Source organism: Amblyomma mixtum, chromosome 3 (genome assembly GCF_055824585.1).
Source record: "Amblyomma mixtum isolate Tamu chromosome 3, ASM5582458v1, whole genome shotgun sequence".
In the NCBI taxonomy this organism is placed as follows: domain Eukaryota; kingdom Metazoa; phylum Arthropoda; class Arachnida; order Ixodida; family Ixodidae; genus Amblyomma; species Amblyomma mixtum.
The window spans coordinates 381,582,911-381,597,723 of record NC_143014.1 but is presented as its reverse complement, the minus strand read 5'-3'; the positions used below and the strand labels follow the sequence as shown (position 1 = coordinate 381,597,723).

The following is a 14,813-nucleotide window of genomic DNA, read 5'->3' as shown; positions in this document are numbered from 1 at the left end:
CTCGTAATGGGACAGTTGATATTCCCTCTCTGGATCTCGTAGAGGGAAACTGGATTGATGATGATTGTTGTAGGACGCTTGACGCCTTGCAGATTCGAGTTCCTCAATCACATTGCTAGAGGACACTTCTGGAGAGGTTAACTTTTTATAACAATTAAAAGCACTAAGGAAGATACAAGCAAGGAGAAAACATATTTACACTTGACTGGCTCGTAGTTCTACATGACGAAACCAGCCCTCGGTCCTGCCGAAACAGCTGGTTTTAAACCCTATGTCCCCGCCCTCGGTGGGGAGAATAACCAATCAGGTAACTGTACAAACATCCACCAAATAAATTATTGGGTAAAGGAAAACATCACCAATCAACAATTCGGAAAGGACAACACAACCAATCAACGATTCGGGAAAGAAGGTAACTCATCACGACAAACACTGTACACATATGTACACTTTCCATCATCACGATTTTGGAGAATTATGCTTTCCTGCTACGAGCTTCGTGAACACTCTCACTTTCCCATAATGCAGATTACTTCCACGTCCGGTTGACCCCAGTTCAAGGAAAGTCACTTCAACCCATCTGTTCCGCATCGTTCCTCTTCGTGCCTGCAGCTAGCGTGGCAATATCCTGTTGGCCGCGCTTCAAGCTGTCAACGCATGCCACTGCAGACATGGTACAAAAGCCACACACTGTGACATGGATCCGCCTCGCCGCAAGCACATGCACAACAGGATGCGACCTAATGAATCCGTCCTTGGGGGGAGTTTGACCTTTCTGTAATCCTCTGCTATCCGGCGCTCCCTTATCCCGCTGGGTAGCGAGTGTGACACACCCCCTTCTCTCAGTTGTGCGGAGGACACAAGAGAAAGAACGTAATGGGCATTCCACTAATGCGAACCGCCTGCGGCAAAACAAAGTACAGCACTGCGAACTTCACTGGGACTGGTAATGCTTTCGCATTAAAACCGTGATGTGCTGTAATGCATTTTTATTAATTTTTTTACTCATACCTTTACGCTTTAGCCTGCCAAGCGAGACGGTTTTTCTCTCCCTAAGTTAAATTTTGTCCCCTTGACATTACACTTGCCTCATTTATTAATACATATCATTTTTTATGTGTACATGATTTTTAATTTCACCTACACAAAAAGCATTCGCACGTCATTTTCAAGCATGTATTAAAGAGGTCTATTCATATTTTTAAACTGCATGTTTACTACCTTCAAACCAGCTCCCCAGTAAAAAAGCAAAATAGACTTCATTTAACTTTCAAATGGACTTGTTGCACTTCACAAAAATATTGCTGCTTAAACTTCGATTTTTACAGCCAGTTTCAGATTGTGATCAATGCTGTGCAGAAAATATTTGGTGGAACATCTTAGCTGCCACCTCAAGTATCACCTAATATGCTTGAGTTATTGAAAACTGCAAGAACTGTTCCTCTTCTGCCAACATGATCATTTCTTTGTGACACAGCTTGAAACCCACTACTTTCTACACGTTTCTGGCCAAAGAGTACATCTCCCTTCCAACTCTGAGTGCATCTCCACCGACTCTGAAACTTCCTCTTGGCGGCACCCCACGCATGGCCTTCTGCACCACTTTGTTCATGGTACCACTGTTTGACAGAGGATCGCCATGCTACTTAGATCACTCCTTTCAATACTGCTTGAATCAGCCTCCCTCGCTGATGAAGCTGTGCATACCCACTTGCACAGTAGCTGTTCCCGTCGCCTGTTCAGCGACACCATTGCAACACAATAGAAAAGAACATGCCTTGCGAGCTGGCATTGTCTATGACTTCTTGTTTCATTGTTGCGACAAGTGAGAGCCCACAGCAGTGAAGCAATCCTGGCACACCTTAGAAATGAAGCACATTCTCCGAGTCTGCGTCAGCTGTGCCACTGCCTAAACCTCTCACCTTTGTGCCTTCGATGAAATATTCTGCACTGTCCACATGCCCTATCACCCTGCCTTGCTTTATATGCTCCCCTTTCACAATAACCTCTTCTGCCTACCCGGTGTTGAATGCAGTTTTCAGTGTACCTTTGCACTGAGTGTGCCTTTGTGGTGTTCTCAAGTGCACTTTCAAGCAGATGAAAGAGGTGGGAATAGCAGGTATATAAGTGCTGACACAATGCAAAATATGAAGCCTGAATTTAAAGCCTTGTTAAACAGTACTCAATCTTTTCTGAGAGAGGCTCACCCTTAATAGAACTAGTTAATTAGCAACTGCTGGCATCATTAACTTTCACTTGTTTCACACAGGCAATAAGATGTGCACCTAAAATTTGAAAAAAATTTTAAAAAGGTATTACTAGCGAGTGCTTTCTGCAAAATAAAGGAGCAGGCCACCCTACACATGCACGCAGATACACACAGCACCCTAAACCAACCAAGCGATGAGACAAAATCACCTCTCAAAAACACTACAAATAAGTGCAAGCCAAACAGTTGTGTAAGCCTTGCTCAACTAAACGGCATTAACAAAGAATGGCCCACTTGCAAATCCCTGCAAGCTGGTGGAAATAGTCAGTCACAACATGAAAGATAAGCTGCCAAAAGACTCATCTCATGTCTTTCTGGTAATATTTTTATCAGTCCCTTAGCGTGGTTCAGTACAGCTCAGGTTCAAAATTTTAGCCTTAAGCAAAGATATGGCACACCGACAGATTCCTGAAATAAAAAAATAAAAGAACCAGCAGACTGCATGGTTTTCTCTCATTGCAATGGTAAATGACCGCTAAATGTAGTTTATCATTGCACTAAAGGTCGTATACCAGTGAAGAAGTGCTCTGTAAAAAAAAAACACTGCTCGTGTCTAAACTGACCATGAAAGTCACCTAATTAGGCGAGATCACAACCTTAATTAGGGCCAATCAGATGAACTTAAGCTGTGTGAAGGAGATCACTCTTAGATTTTTGCCAACACTGGAGCAACTTGCTGAATATTTAAAATTAAGCTAAACAAGGAAGAAACAAATCTAGAATAATACTTAGGGAAGCTTACCTTGAACTGCTTTGCCAAGAGATGAATCTGAAGCCTTCATGGTAGTCAAACTGGAGCTAAAGCAGATAGACACCAAAGATGATTACCCAACAATAAGCCAAAGAAATTTGAAAACAATACAATATTTGAATGAAAGGTGGATTTAGAGGCAACGAGCAGGGGAAGCGGTCCTTTATGGACAGTATGTTTTTCTGAACTTAATTTGCTGAAAAAAAGAGTTCTGCAATAAATTTCTTGCTCAAAGAAATGGTCCCTCTGGCCCTCATTCACCTTTAAAATGGGCCCATGATTTATATATATTTAGAAAATACCAAGGTTTGTACAGTGATATATCATGCCATTTCAGAAACGCGAATGATATAGCAGTATCTTGCCACATAACTTGTGCCAACCAATTTATTCTTGCACAGTACACATAAAACTTTGTAGACCCCTTTTTCTTCAAATGAGCTGCCTGCCAGGACACAATATGAGAGACGAACAGAAAGAATGCCATATGAATAGCATTCACAATTTACCTGCCAGCCACATGTTTTGTGCTATACACATTTTAGTGCTTTCGGTCAGTGCATGAGATTACGTACCTTAATTTTTCTGGTGCGCCTGATGCAAGACATGAAACTGCATCCACAGCTTCTGGGGTGTCCAGCGTGAGGAGAATGTCACCATCACACTGGGGACACCTCTCTGATTCATGGACATCTGAAATTTTTACAGGAAAAAAGAAACAAAAAATTATCCCTGTAGAGATTTAGATTTACACACTATGTTTTGAATGCCAACAAGACATTCTGCACTTTGTATTACAGATATAGCACCAAAATAAAAGCAATGTGATAAATGCGAGACATCAGCTGAACCCTATAAACTTAACTGCTGATTCTCGGATAGATTGCAATGGTATAGTAAGGGTGATGAAATTTTATGCACACGTGAAACATGCATGTACATAAACATCATTATAGCCTTGAAAAACCAAAGAGTAACATTTAATATGAGCTAAGGTTGACCCTTCAGTTCAAGTACTTATACCGACAGCGATTGCAAATACTACGTTTCAAACAAAGCGACATGAGCGACCTGTTGTCACTTTGTCTTTTGTTGTGCTGACCACCACCACTTTTTTGGCAGCATGTTTTGGGAACTGCACGTTGCACTTTACGCACCGCAGAGTGGAAAGCCAGAAGAGCGAATGAGGAAGTCAGTCCATAAAGTGCCTTGTACTTTGTATCAGTCAGGACAAATGATAAGTTTAGTTCAAGAAGCAAGTTCAGAATGATTCTTGCATTTCATCACAGGCAAATAACATGACTTGCGCACTGCTTGCCTCAAGACAAATTTGAAGGATGGAAAAGCTCGTTTGCTTTACACTGCCTTATTTTTCGGACGCTGATAATTCAGACATCACCATTAGTCAGGCCATTTCACGGAACTATGAACTTGAAGGCAGGGTTTGTTTTTTTTTTGGTCTGTTTAAATATTAAAATTTCTTCCCTGTTTTCTTCAAGCCTGACGAATCAGACAGCAGATGTATCGTTAGATGACCATGGTGGTTTTAATGGTGGCACATTGATGATAGCTGTAACAACAGGGTAACGGAATGAATCTAGGGTGGGAGGAAATTCCCTACGCTAGAAGCACCAGCGTCATTTGGCATCACATCTCATAGGCACGTGAAAAACTTCTAACCACAAACAGTTTATAATTTGGCTTTGCAATGAAAACATCCCTGCAAAAGAAAATTTTGTTAACAACAGGTATAATTTTGTTGATTTTGACCTGCTAGATTCCTCTGGTAATTTATGATGGTGTGTAATCTGAAAATCTTTATGCAACCGAATAAAATATGTCTGCCTGTGAACGTGTGTTTACTCTTCAACCGCTTTATGTAATTAGTAATTCAAACCCATGAACTCAGGGAAGCAGCAGAAGCTGGTGGGGATGTTCAGGAACTTGGTATTTTCTTCAATCAATATATCACCTTTCTATTTTTGCCCTCTTCTAAAATTTATTCCTTTAAACCTGTGGCCTGCACAGGCTACTCTTACTAGTATTACAATCCCTTCATGTCAGTTCTCTGTAAATCTGCATAGGTTAGGAAACAGGAAGTTCATGTTATCTGGTAAGCACGAGAAAAATAGTTTGCGCATTTTCTGCTGCACCTACAGGAGGCCCTAAAATGTGCTTCCGCTCTGCAACATACCCAACGATTCCGGTCAATTCAACTTGATTCAGTACACGCCTATTGCCCTTGGCTCAGAGTGCATTACACAGTGAAGGTTAACACGTAGTACATTACCTGCAACATCTCAGAGTAAAGGTCTTTTCTTGCTTTTGCTTCTGCAAAAGGCTGCAGCATTTTTACAACTTCCTGAAAGCATGCACAAAAAAAATCAAATGTTGCACTGAAATGTTTGACAGGAGGATGTTAAAAGGACAACTAGAAGAAGAACCTCAGCATCCTCACTGCTGTGGAAAACATAGCACCTTTCCTTTTTTGCTGCGAACAGTCGTCTCAAACTTCAGCTTCACTGCTGTGCCACCATGCTGTTCAGGGGATAAGCAAAAAGTATGTAAGAAGGTGAACAGGTTAACATTCAAGAAACAACAGAGCTGATGTCATAGCTCCTAACTAGTGCCACAGACAAATCGATGAGTGTGAGCATACTCATTCACAACAAAGAACTCAAATCAATCGCTATGGCACTGTACACAGCCAAGTGAGAGGCCACTTAAGACTTATAGTGACACCACTGTAGATCTCCGTTTCATTTAACAGGGGGACTGCAGCCAAAAGTTTACGAGAGTACCATCCCTGACTGGCCCAACAGAAATTTGGCAGAAAAATGATCAAAGCCATCAACATATCATGAGAATTATTCACAGTTCACATGTCTGTCAGCAAGCCTCTTTCTGCCCTCAGTGAAAAAGGAATAGAACAAATAAAGAATTGTTTCCAGCTGATTATCAGTGGTCACTCCTCAAGCAGCAAGTCTTAATCAGTGGAAAAGAAAAACAACTACAAGAACTACAGTTTTGAATCACTTGTTCTATTCTATCCTATACTACACATTTGATGGTCTACACTTCTCACACACATAAGCCTCTCTAGACAGTAATAATCCACCAAATTTTGTCCAGTGTAATTTCACAACACAGCACACACATGTAATGTCTAATAAACTAGTTAACTGAAATAATTACAGAATATTCTCTTTCTTGCTAGTTCCAAAAATTTATTCATTTATTTATTTACTGAAATATCTTTAAAGGCTAGAAGGGCAATAAAGTCAAAAATAAAAAGATATGCAAAATAACAAGATATGAAGCAACACCAAAATTCAAATGCCATATTGTAACACAAGCCCTTAGAAATCCTTTCAGATATAGTGACAGGAATGTAATGGAATACTGAGGAATGCAGACCTCAGGACAAGCAATGAGCTTGAGCAGATGCAACACCAAAATTCCAGAGGACTGCCTTTATACGTACCACGGAGGCTGAAGACAGCATGTTAAGATCCAGTCTTGGGATTATTTTCCCAGAGAGGCTGTCACTTTCTCTCATCACATCATCTTTTACACCGACAAAAATTGACGTTTCGCTGCCGTCACTACATTTCTGAACAAGAAACAACTTGCTGTCCATGTCTGAAAAAAAGAGCAAGATTATATGGGCAAAACACAACAATTCCTGCAAACAAATCCATTTAGGATGAGCATTTCCATAATTTCGACAGAAAAACATAACAATAGTAACTGTAGTAAATGGTGGTTCAAGCACTGTGCTCAAATGTACTTAGGTGTCCCAGCAAGTGTCAACAGATTTTTCTGCTTTTCCCATTTAGAATCAGCTACATGACTTGGCCAACAGTTCCAGTCTCAAATTGGATGCAGACATGCTCTCACGTCATACCTCAATCTGCCATAAGAAATGCACAATACATAATAAATAATGGTAGTAAACTTGCTGACATCTAAAAATGCCACTGAATTGCTACAAATACTCTTCAGAGTGCTCTGTTTAAGAGCAAGAGTATCAGTTTGCGCAGACATAATCTGCAATGCACAATACTGCTGAAATGCACAATACAGTAAACTCTTCCACTTATAATCTGAACTCGCTTGATTCGAACAGCCAGTTTTTGTTAAAGATCGTGTTTTGGCCATGTCAACATCGTGCATCAAAAAGGTTTCATTTAAGCCAAATTCCACACAAATCAAGCTAATTTTTTGCCCCTTTGAGTTTGCATTATCAAGAGTCAACTGTACTGACATGCCTTGGCAGCACTTACAGCCCACTGCTGTCTTTATGCCACATCACTGTTGCATAACGAGCAACCAGAGCAAACATCCCTAATACATGTTTAAAGAAAAGTTTCAGTAAAGAAAGTTCTAGCTCCCTCATTTTCTACTAAGCAAACAGCACTGTGTTCAATATATATTTGATGACACTTGAATTTAGAAAGAACCTGTGTGCACACGACATAACTATAAAAACTGCTGGTAATTCATGTACCAAGCATCTGTCAGCAAAGGCTAAGGTAAGCATGAAGCATTGATACCAGTTTCATGAGACAGGCACAGACTTCAGTACAGTTACAAAAAATAAACGAAGTTTGTCCAGTGAAAAGCACTAATGACACAAATGGCTGCAACTGGAAGACAGGTGAGTGATTTAATTTTCACTAATGCTGCAATCACTGCCAATAGCACAAATCAAGGCTGTACACTATTTCCATAAAAACTCCGCAGACTTTGCTGCAAATGAACAGCTCAGCTTCTTCAACTCTCTCTACATCTATTCGGGGCAAAAAGATGCTTCTCTTGCAAAGGCTTACAAATCATGCCACTGAAACCAAGCGGTCCACGACTGAGCCTTAGCTGATTATGAAGGTGTGCAACTTAGGACAAGGACCCTTCATGTTTCCGGGTTTTTCAAAGCTGTAAATCCTCAAGTGTGAGAAACTGAAGTCAGAACCTAAGCACTGGGAGACAAAGGACACAAAGTGAAGTGAAAGCAGTGCGGCCACAGAGAACATAAGAGAGTGGAAACACCCCACATTGCAGCCCAGTGGAGTTGTACAGCTGAAAGCCGCTCAGATGCTGATGGCAATTTGTGGGTCAGAGATCACCCTCGCACACTTCAGCAAAGCAAAGCATGGAAACTGCACTCCGCAACACAATGCCAGTGCATGATGTGTACCAACTGGTCCTTTAATGTAGCACAGTCTGTTCACCGGAAATGCTAAGTAGTCATAGAAGCGTACTTGCCCTCCTGAATACTTCAGCACCATGCTTGTGGTGCATCATTATAAAGTAACTTTCCTGAGTCATCACAGCAAAAACAAACAAAAAGGTGAATGTAAGGATCGTACGGCTCACCCCCAGCGATTTCTGTGCCCTCCAGCGCAACTTCACTCTTGGCTGTCGTCCAGCTGAACCCTTCCAAAGGCGACAAGACACTGGACTCGTCAAGTAGGTCGGAAGGCGCCTCATCGAGCACATCAACACCTTGGCTCAACTCAGAGATTCGTCTCTGAGGGCCTTCATCTTGAACAGCACTTTCCTTTGCCTCCTTAATAACTTCCACGGTTCCCACGGCGACTGGCTCCTCAGGCAAAACTGACTTCACTGACTCCGCTCGCCCAGAATCACTGTCGCTTCATTGGCATCCAATGACCCTCTCCGGTTTTCAGTTGGAAAGTCCGGCTCAAGTGATGCACGTGTGTTGGGTGTTTGAGAGCAGACACGCCGACAAGCCACTCCTCGCCAAGTTGCTCTTTCTGGCTTTCCAGTTGGCTTTTGTAGCTGAGAAAATCGTCATGCTACTGCTGTGAAATGCAGACACAAAGAAGTATGTACTGCTCAGACAGGTGAGCATACACACAACATTCATCATGCTTCTGTGAAAACTAGCTAGCCATCTCGGCTGCCTTTATTTAGTGGGACGTTTTATTCTTGGTGTATAATTGTCAGAGATATTTTGAGATATTACAGAAATTTGCATCAACAGCAATTTTAAATTTTCCGTTAAATTATAACATGTCTACAGAAGTAAGGTTTTTATTGAATTTTGAATTAAATCCCTTGGACAAAATCACTGAGTTTTATTTGTTACACTGTGATGTTTAAAGCATTAATTTAGTGGTCAAGTAACACATCGATAATTCGTCCGTCGTTAATTCTGAAATTTGGTTAATTTTGGCAAACCGCCAGATTCCCGCTAAAGTCAACAGCGTCAGAAGGTGTGCAGTTAATTCGGGCTACCATCGGTTAAATCGGACGGCCTCCCGAAACGGCGCAGTGTACAAATGATCGTTCAAGCATTCATCCTGGAGCCTGAACTGCATATTATATTGTTTCCCGCACCCCTCTGAAGCGCTCGTAACGGCAGGCGTGTTGACGACCGCCAAGCCCAAATCGTTTGGCCGAGAGAGAGCGTGGCTACGCAGTTTCGTTTTCGGAGCTCCGCTGCCAGCCCGCGACAATGGCGGCTACCTGCCGCGCGTATCAAGCAGCCTGCCGAGCCCACCGCTTGGAACGATGACTGCTGCTATCTTTTTGTTTTTTACAGACGTCTTGCCACTCTGGTGTCAACGCGCGCTTTCTATCGCGTGGAGTTTCCGCCCTTCCAGCGGTCCAACACTACGCACTTGTCACGTGCTCTTCGCCGTTTGTGTGGTGAACCTTCCTCACATGAAGGAAGGAAAACATTATTTTTTCCTTCCTCAATGCCTCCTCACAAGCCACGCCATATGCGACGAAGCTCTAGTGCTACCGCTACACGCACTGAAAGAAGGCACACACAGCCCAACCATTCTTGTTCCGATGCTCCCCATAGCATGCAGGAATTAAGGCATTTGACGTAACGGCAAAAAATCACCCCAGTCACCACAGTTTTCCTCTTAAAAGGAAATGACCATTGCCCAGGCTTCCACAAAATAAATTTCACGCAGCGGTTTTTGGCAGTTTGGCGCAAGAGGGGGCGGGAGAGGGGGGGGCGGCATTCGATAATTCAACATTCTGATTATTCAGATTTTTTAATTTTTTTTTCTAGTCAACTAAAGTCCGTATTAACGAGGTATTCCTGCACTTATATTTTTCACTGCTTGCCTAAAGTCCAATACAAGAACATGTGCACGGGAACTATTGCTCACATTCAATTTTTCCTCATTTCACGTGGGTTGTCTCCTACAACAGGAATTATCAACAATACACTCCATTTCTACAAGATCAACTTTAAACTTAACGAGCCCCTCATTCCCCTTCCCTTGTTTGTTTAAACTTTACAAGTTATTTTAACAGGCAGAGCCTCATCTTCTAATTTGTAATGGTCAAGCCCAGAGAGGCTGTAACATCTACGTGTGCGAGTTGACATGTGGTCTAACCAGACCGCTCTAAGAATTCTAAGAATTACTGGCTAAACTTTATTCTGCTGGTGATCAAAATGCAGTACTAAATTTGAAGCTGCTGCGAGGGCTCCTAAAATATGATATCCAGCTGCTAAGCATGGGGTCACGGGCTCAAGGCAGGATCAACACAGCAGCCTGAAGCAAGACAAACGAAAAATTTGCATGCACTATGATTCTGATGCAGGTTTGCGAATTCCCGGTGGCCAAAACTGATCTGCGGCCATATGCTGTGGTGTCCCTTTTGACAGTAACTTTCTGATGCTGGAGTTGACCATATGCTTTATATACTGCCCATGAGCACGCATATCATGCACACAAGTATGTATTTCATGCACATGTGCACATCTCAGGACTCATGAAGTCAGTGCTGAAGAAACCCTGCAGTCTTAACATTCTCTGGCAAAGTGGCAATTATCACTGAGGCACGCACATCTAGCCTATGATATGTTTCAATAAATAACCCATTTATGTGATTTATTATTATATGCATTATTAATGCTCAAAAAAAGGTTCACATTTCAGTTACAACGCAGGTGCACAAAAAAAATAAAAAACTTTGCTGCACGCTAGAATCACTGCAGGGCACAGGTTCTCAAACAGGGCTCCCAAAGCACTAAATCCATGCATGACTGAAATTGCACTTTTCCTTTACCCACTTTATTTTGACGCTAATCATAAGTACAGTGTTCCGCTATACTGCCAGTCATTATTAACTGAGGAGCCAAGTGCCTGCATTCTTTTTGTATGCATGTTAGGCAGGAAAGGGCAGAAGCCAAGACACATAGGGTTACACAGCACTTCTGAAGGCCGTCAAGGTGTTACAAGGATAAAACAGAATGAGGACACCCGGTATAGGGTGTCCTGCCAAAGCAAAACAGATGTTGCATGCAACCAAACTGGGTTACTGTAAAAACTGCACATCTTACAAGACCTGAAACTCTCAACAGACAACTTACTGGCACCGCTTTCCTTGGCACAGGACACATATCCTCCTTGGTCTGAAATGGCTGCCACTCTGGTAGAATGCCGCTTCTTGCGTTTTTTGCCATCCTTCTGTTTTACACTGAGCGCAGCATCCATGAATTCAACACTGCTCGGTGAACTGCACTCCGGATCGATCGGTGCAGAGAGCCTGGCCTCAAAGCCATGCAGAGTAGACGTGCAGGCCACTACCAATCTGTCATGCTGGCCTGCCATCTCTTCCAGCAGGCTTCCGTTGTCGTCCGCCTCCACTTCATTCTACAGCGACGGCACAATGATTATGGGATCTGGTAACGGCATATCGGCCTGCCTCACTTGGGGCTGCCTTGCATTCACAGGCTGCGGAGGACAACAAACAGACAGTAAACAACTTGCCTCTGATATGTAGAGGGAACCGTGTGAACACGCAGAGCAGAGATTAGGGTGAGATAGGTTATTCAAGCATTTGTCTCATTTTTGGAATGCGACAGCTTGATTTTGTACTTTTGCAACACGTGCCTCAGTTAAAGTTCGGTGATAAAAAGTGTGGCTTGCTATAACAGTAACATCTAGCTACAGCAACAAAATTTCTGGTGATAACAATGCAAAACACGAAGACACCTGTCAGGTAGCCCGAGAGAGAGGAAAAAAAACTAAAGAGAGGAAAACCAGAGGGGTTGGCGAGAGAAAATAGGACCGCTGCTTGCTACTCCATACTACAGGGAGGGGGAAGAGAAGAAAGAGGTAGAGGGTAGTTGGAAGGTAGCACAATATCCTCACAATGTCATCCCAATAATACAACTTTAATGAGTTAATTGAAGTTTAAAAAATTACGCACATGTCCACGCATGCACATCTCTTGGGCAGAATCAAAACTGTAATACACACAAGCATGAGCACACCTCGCATATTCTAAATGATGCGCATGTTTTCAAGGTAAAGTCAAATGTTTTCACTCTCTGAACAGGTTAGATTCCACTAAGAAGGATATGATTAACAAAGATTTACAAGAAACTCTTTCCTGTTACTGAATCAAAAAGGTAGGAGGACGAAAGAAAACACTTCTTCATGAAGCAGGGAGAGCAAAAGAACTGTCCAGGCCACGCACGAGAAGGCAATTTTACCTTTATCAATTTTTTCGGTAACAGCCCCTCATCCAGTCTGAACTTTTCTCTGAGAGCTCTACGGTGTAGGTGACAAACTACTATGGAGAAATATTCCTTGTGGAAAGTGACAGGGTTGCCTACAAGCCGAAACTGTGAACAGAAAAAAAAACAAAAAGCTATGAACAGCCAGACTTAGTAGCAGCATGGCTCTAAGCTTAAGAGGCGTGGCACACATAAAGAAAGTTTATTTTCATTGTCTGTCAACAACTACGGTGCAGACAATTTAAAGACAATTAGGTGCTAAAACAAATTACAGACAGGTATCCATGCCACCGCACCTTACTTAGGCATTCCAATACATGACAAATCTTTCAAACGTATCCCCGCACCTATGTCTCTACATGGCTGCCCATACCCTCAAGTCAACAACAAAAAAATGCTTAAAAAAACACACCGGTAGCATCTCTCACAAGGCACTCTCCAGAACTATTTGAGCAGGCAGTTTAAATACCGGAAAAGGGGTATCATTTCATGCACATTACAGTACATGCAATAAGTAAAAGATTACTAATGCACAGTCAAAGTCACCACTAATCTTTTAAACATCCAGCTGTATGAAGTCAAAATCAGGATTTTACTGATCATGCAATGACTACTAGTGTTGTTGTCATTTTTAAAATAAAAATTATCCTCTTACAATAGACAAGCAGTACAGTTGCTTGAAGCCAGTCAAGGAAGAGCTCTCTGCAAGGCAGCTGTAGGAGAGACCAAGCTCCCTCAGCCGCTCGATACCTGAAGGAGACTTTGAAGCACCAGCTGAATCCTGGAATAGACAAGAGCAATCAAGTACACCAACTATGCATGCTGTCCTCTGTCTTGTATACAGCAAGCCCCACATGGCACGTACTCTTATTACTTCTTCTAGCAGCAAAAATGGCTATCACAAATTAGCACAACTCAAGATTAAGAGAGGCAAACAGATAGATCATCAAGTCTCAAAAAGTTTAAGCTGACCTATGAAGGTGGCCACGGCGAAGAGCTCTCAATCAATTTCAGCCTGCAAAGTTTCTTGATGCATGCTGAAATTGTAGTACATATAAGTTTATTTCGCACTAGCACCAATCAAAATATTGCCACCATTAGCAGGCATGCAGATGACTGTGATAATGTGATTTTGTACAAATGCAGCTAGGTCAAAGAGTGCCACAGCAATTTTTTATTTTTTTGTCTGCAAGAGGTGGAGCCAGACTCAAAGTAGGCATGCAGTATTAAGTAGGCTTGTAGTTGAAAAGATTTAACAGCAGTTGCCCTAATGGCAATGCAGGTGATAAGCACTAGCAGTACCTCCATGTGAGTTGCAACTAGTCGCATTTGCCACTTATGAGCACGTGGTGATTGCGTTTGTTTTGGGAAGGGTGTTTAATTTTCATTTCACTCAAATGAAAATACACCGCCTATGTGCACAAGGTTGTCATGATCACGCCCATGTGGGTGTCACCCAGCCCCCCTCTTTCTGGTCAAGCTCGGCTGCATCAAAATAAAATGACTGTGAACACAAATACGCCTTCTCCGGGAACCTCTGTCTTGCTTTGGGAAAGTTCGCGTGAAGCGCAAGGCACGAGCTGTGTGCGTATGGTGGTCCCCCACGATGTGGCACCTCATGCACAGTACCACCTTCTCCCTGGTCATGCTCGGGTGCGCAGATGCTTTTTGTCGACGATGAAACATGTTGACTGCAAAGCTTCGCTTTATCAGCTAGCATTGTAAAAGAATAACAAAATGATACAATAACTAGAAAATAAAACATGAACAAGAACTGTAAGTACAGCCACCGCATATTGTTGCACTGCTGTAGCATTCATATTTTTTATAATCACTAAGCCGGCTGTTATTACAGGAAATAAGGGAAGTAAAACAAAGGAAGTACACTTCTAAAAACTGGTTGCTCATACCTGAGGTGCCTTCAATAAAGTTGTTCCTCAAGTATAGCACGGTTAACGAATCACAGGCTCCTCTCCTTTCCATATTCATCTTCTCAAGAAAACTGAATGACAGGCTGAGCACTCCGATGTTCAGGAGGTACTGAAAAAGACGGAAAAAAGGGCATTCAGAGGTCACCCATTTGGCAGCGTTTACTGGCTCATGCTATGAAAAGCAAGTGATGTCCAACCTCCCCGCCAGAAGCATCAGATATAGAATTATTGCTGCAGTCAAAATACTAGAGCTTTGCAAGTAAAGCCTGCAAAACAAATAAAAAAAAGTGATTTTTTCACTAAAAAAATGCTGTGTTCCATGCTACATGAATCTAGCATACACATGCA

The 14,813-nt window shown here is 42.3% G+C and overlaps 1 long non-coding RNA gene across 1 annotated transcript; it reads right to left on the bottom strand.

Moving 5' to 3' along the window:
* Positions 1 to 3,596: 3,596 nt before the first annotated feature.
* LOC149357023 (uncharacterized) lies at positions 3,597 to 11,754 on the bottom strand. Its single transcript, XR_016289370.1, has 3 exons — positions 11,383 to 11,754; positions 5,311 to 5,382; positions 3,597 to 3,713 (listed from the first exon to the last, which is right to left on the bottom strand). It is a non-coding gene; the product is annotated as an uncharacterized LOC149357023 (long non-coding RNA).
* Positions 11,755 to 14,813: the final 3,059 nt, after the last annotated feature.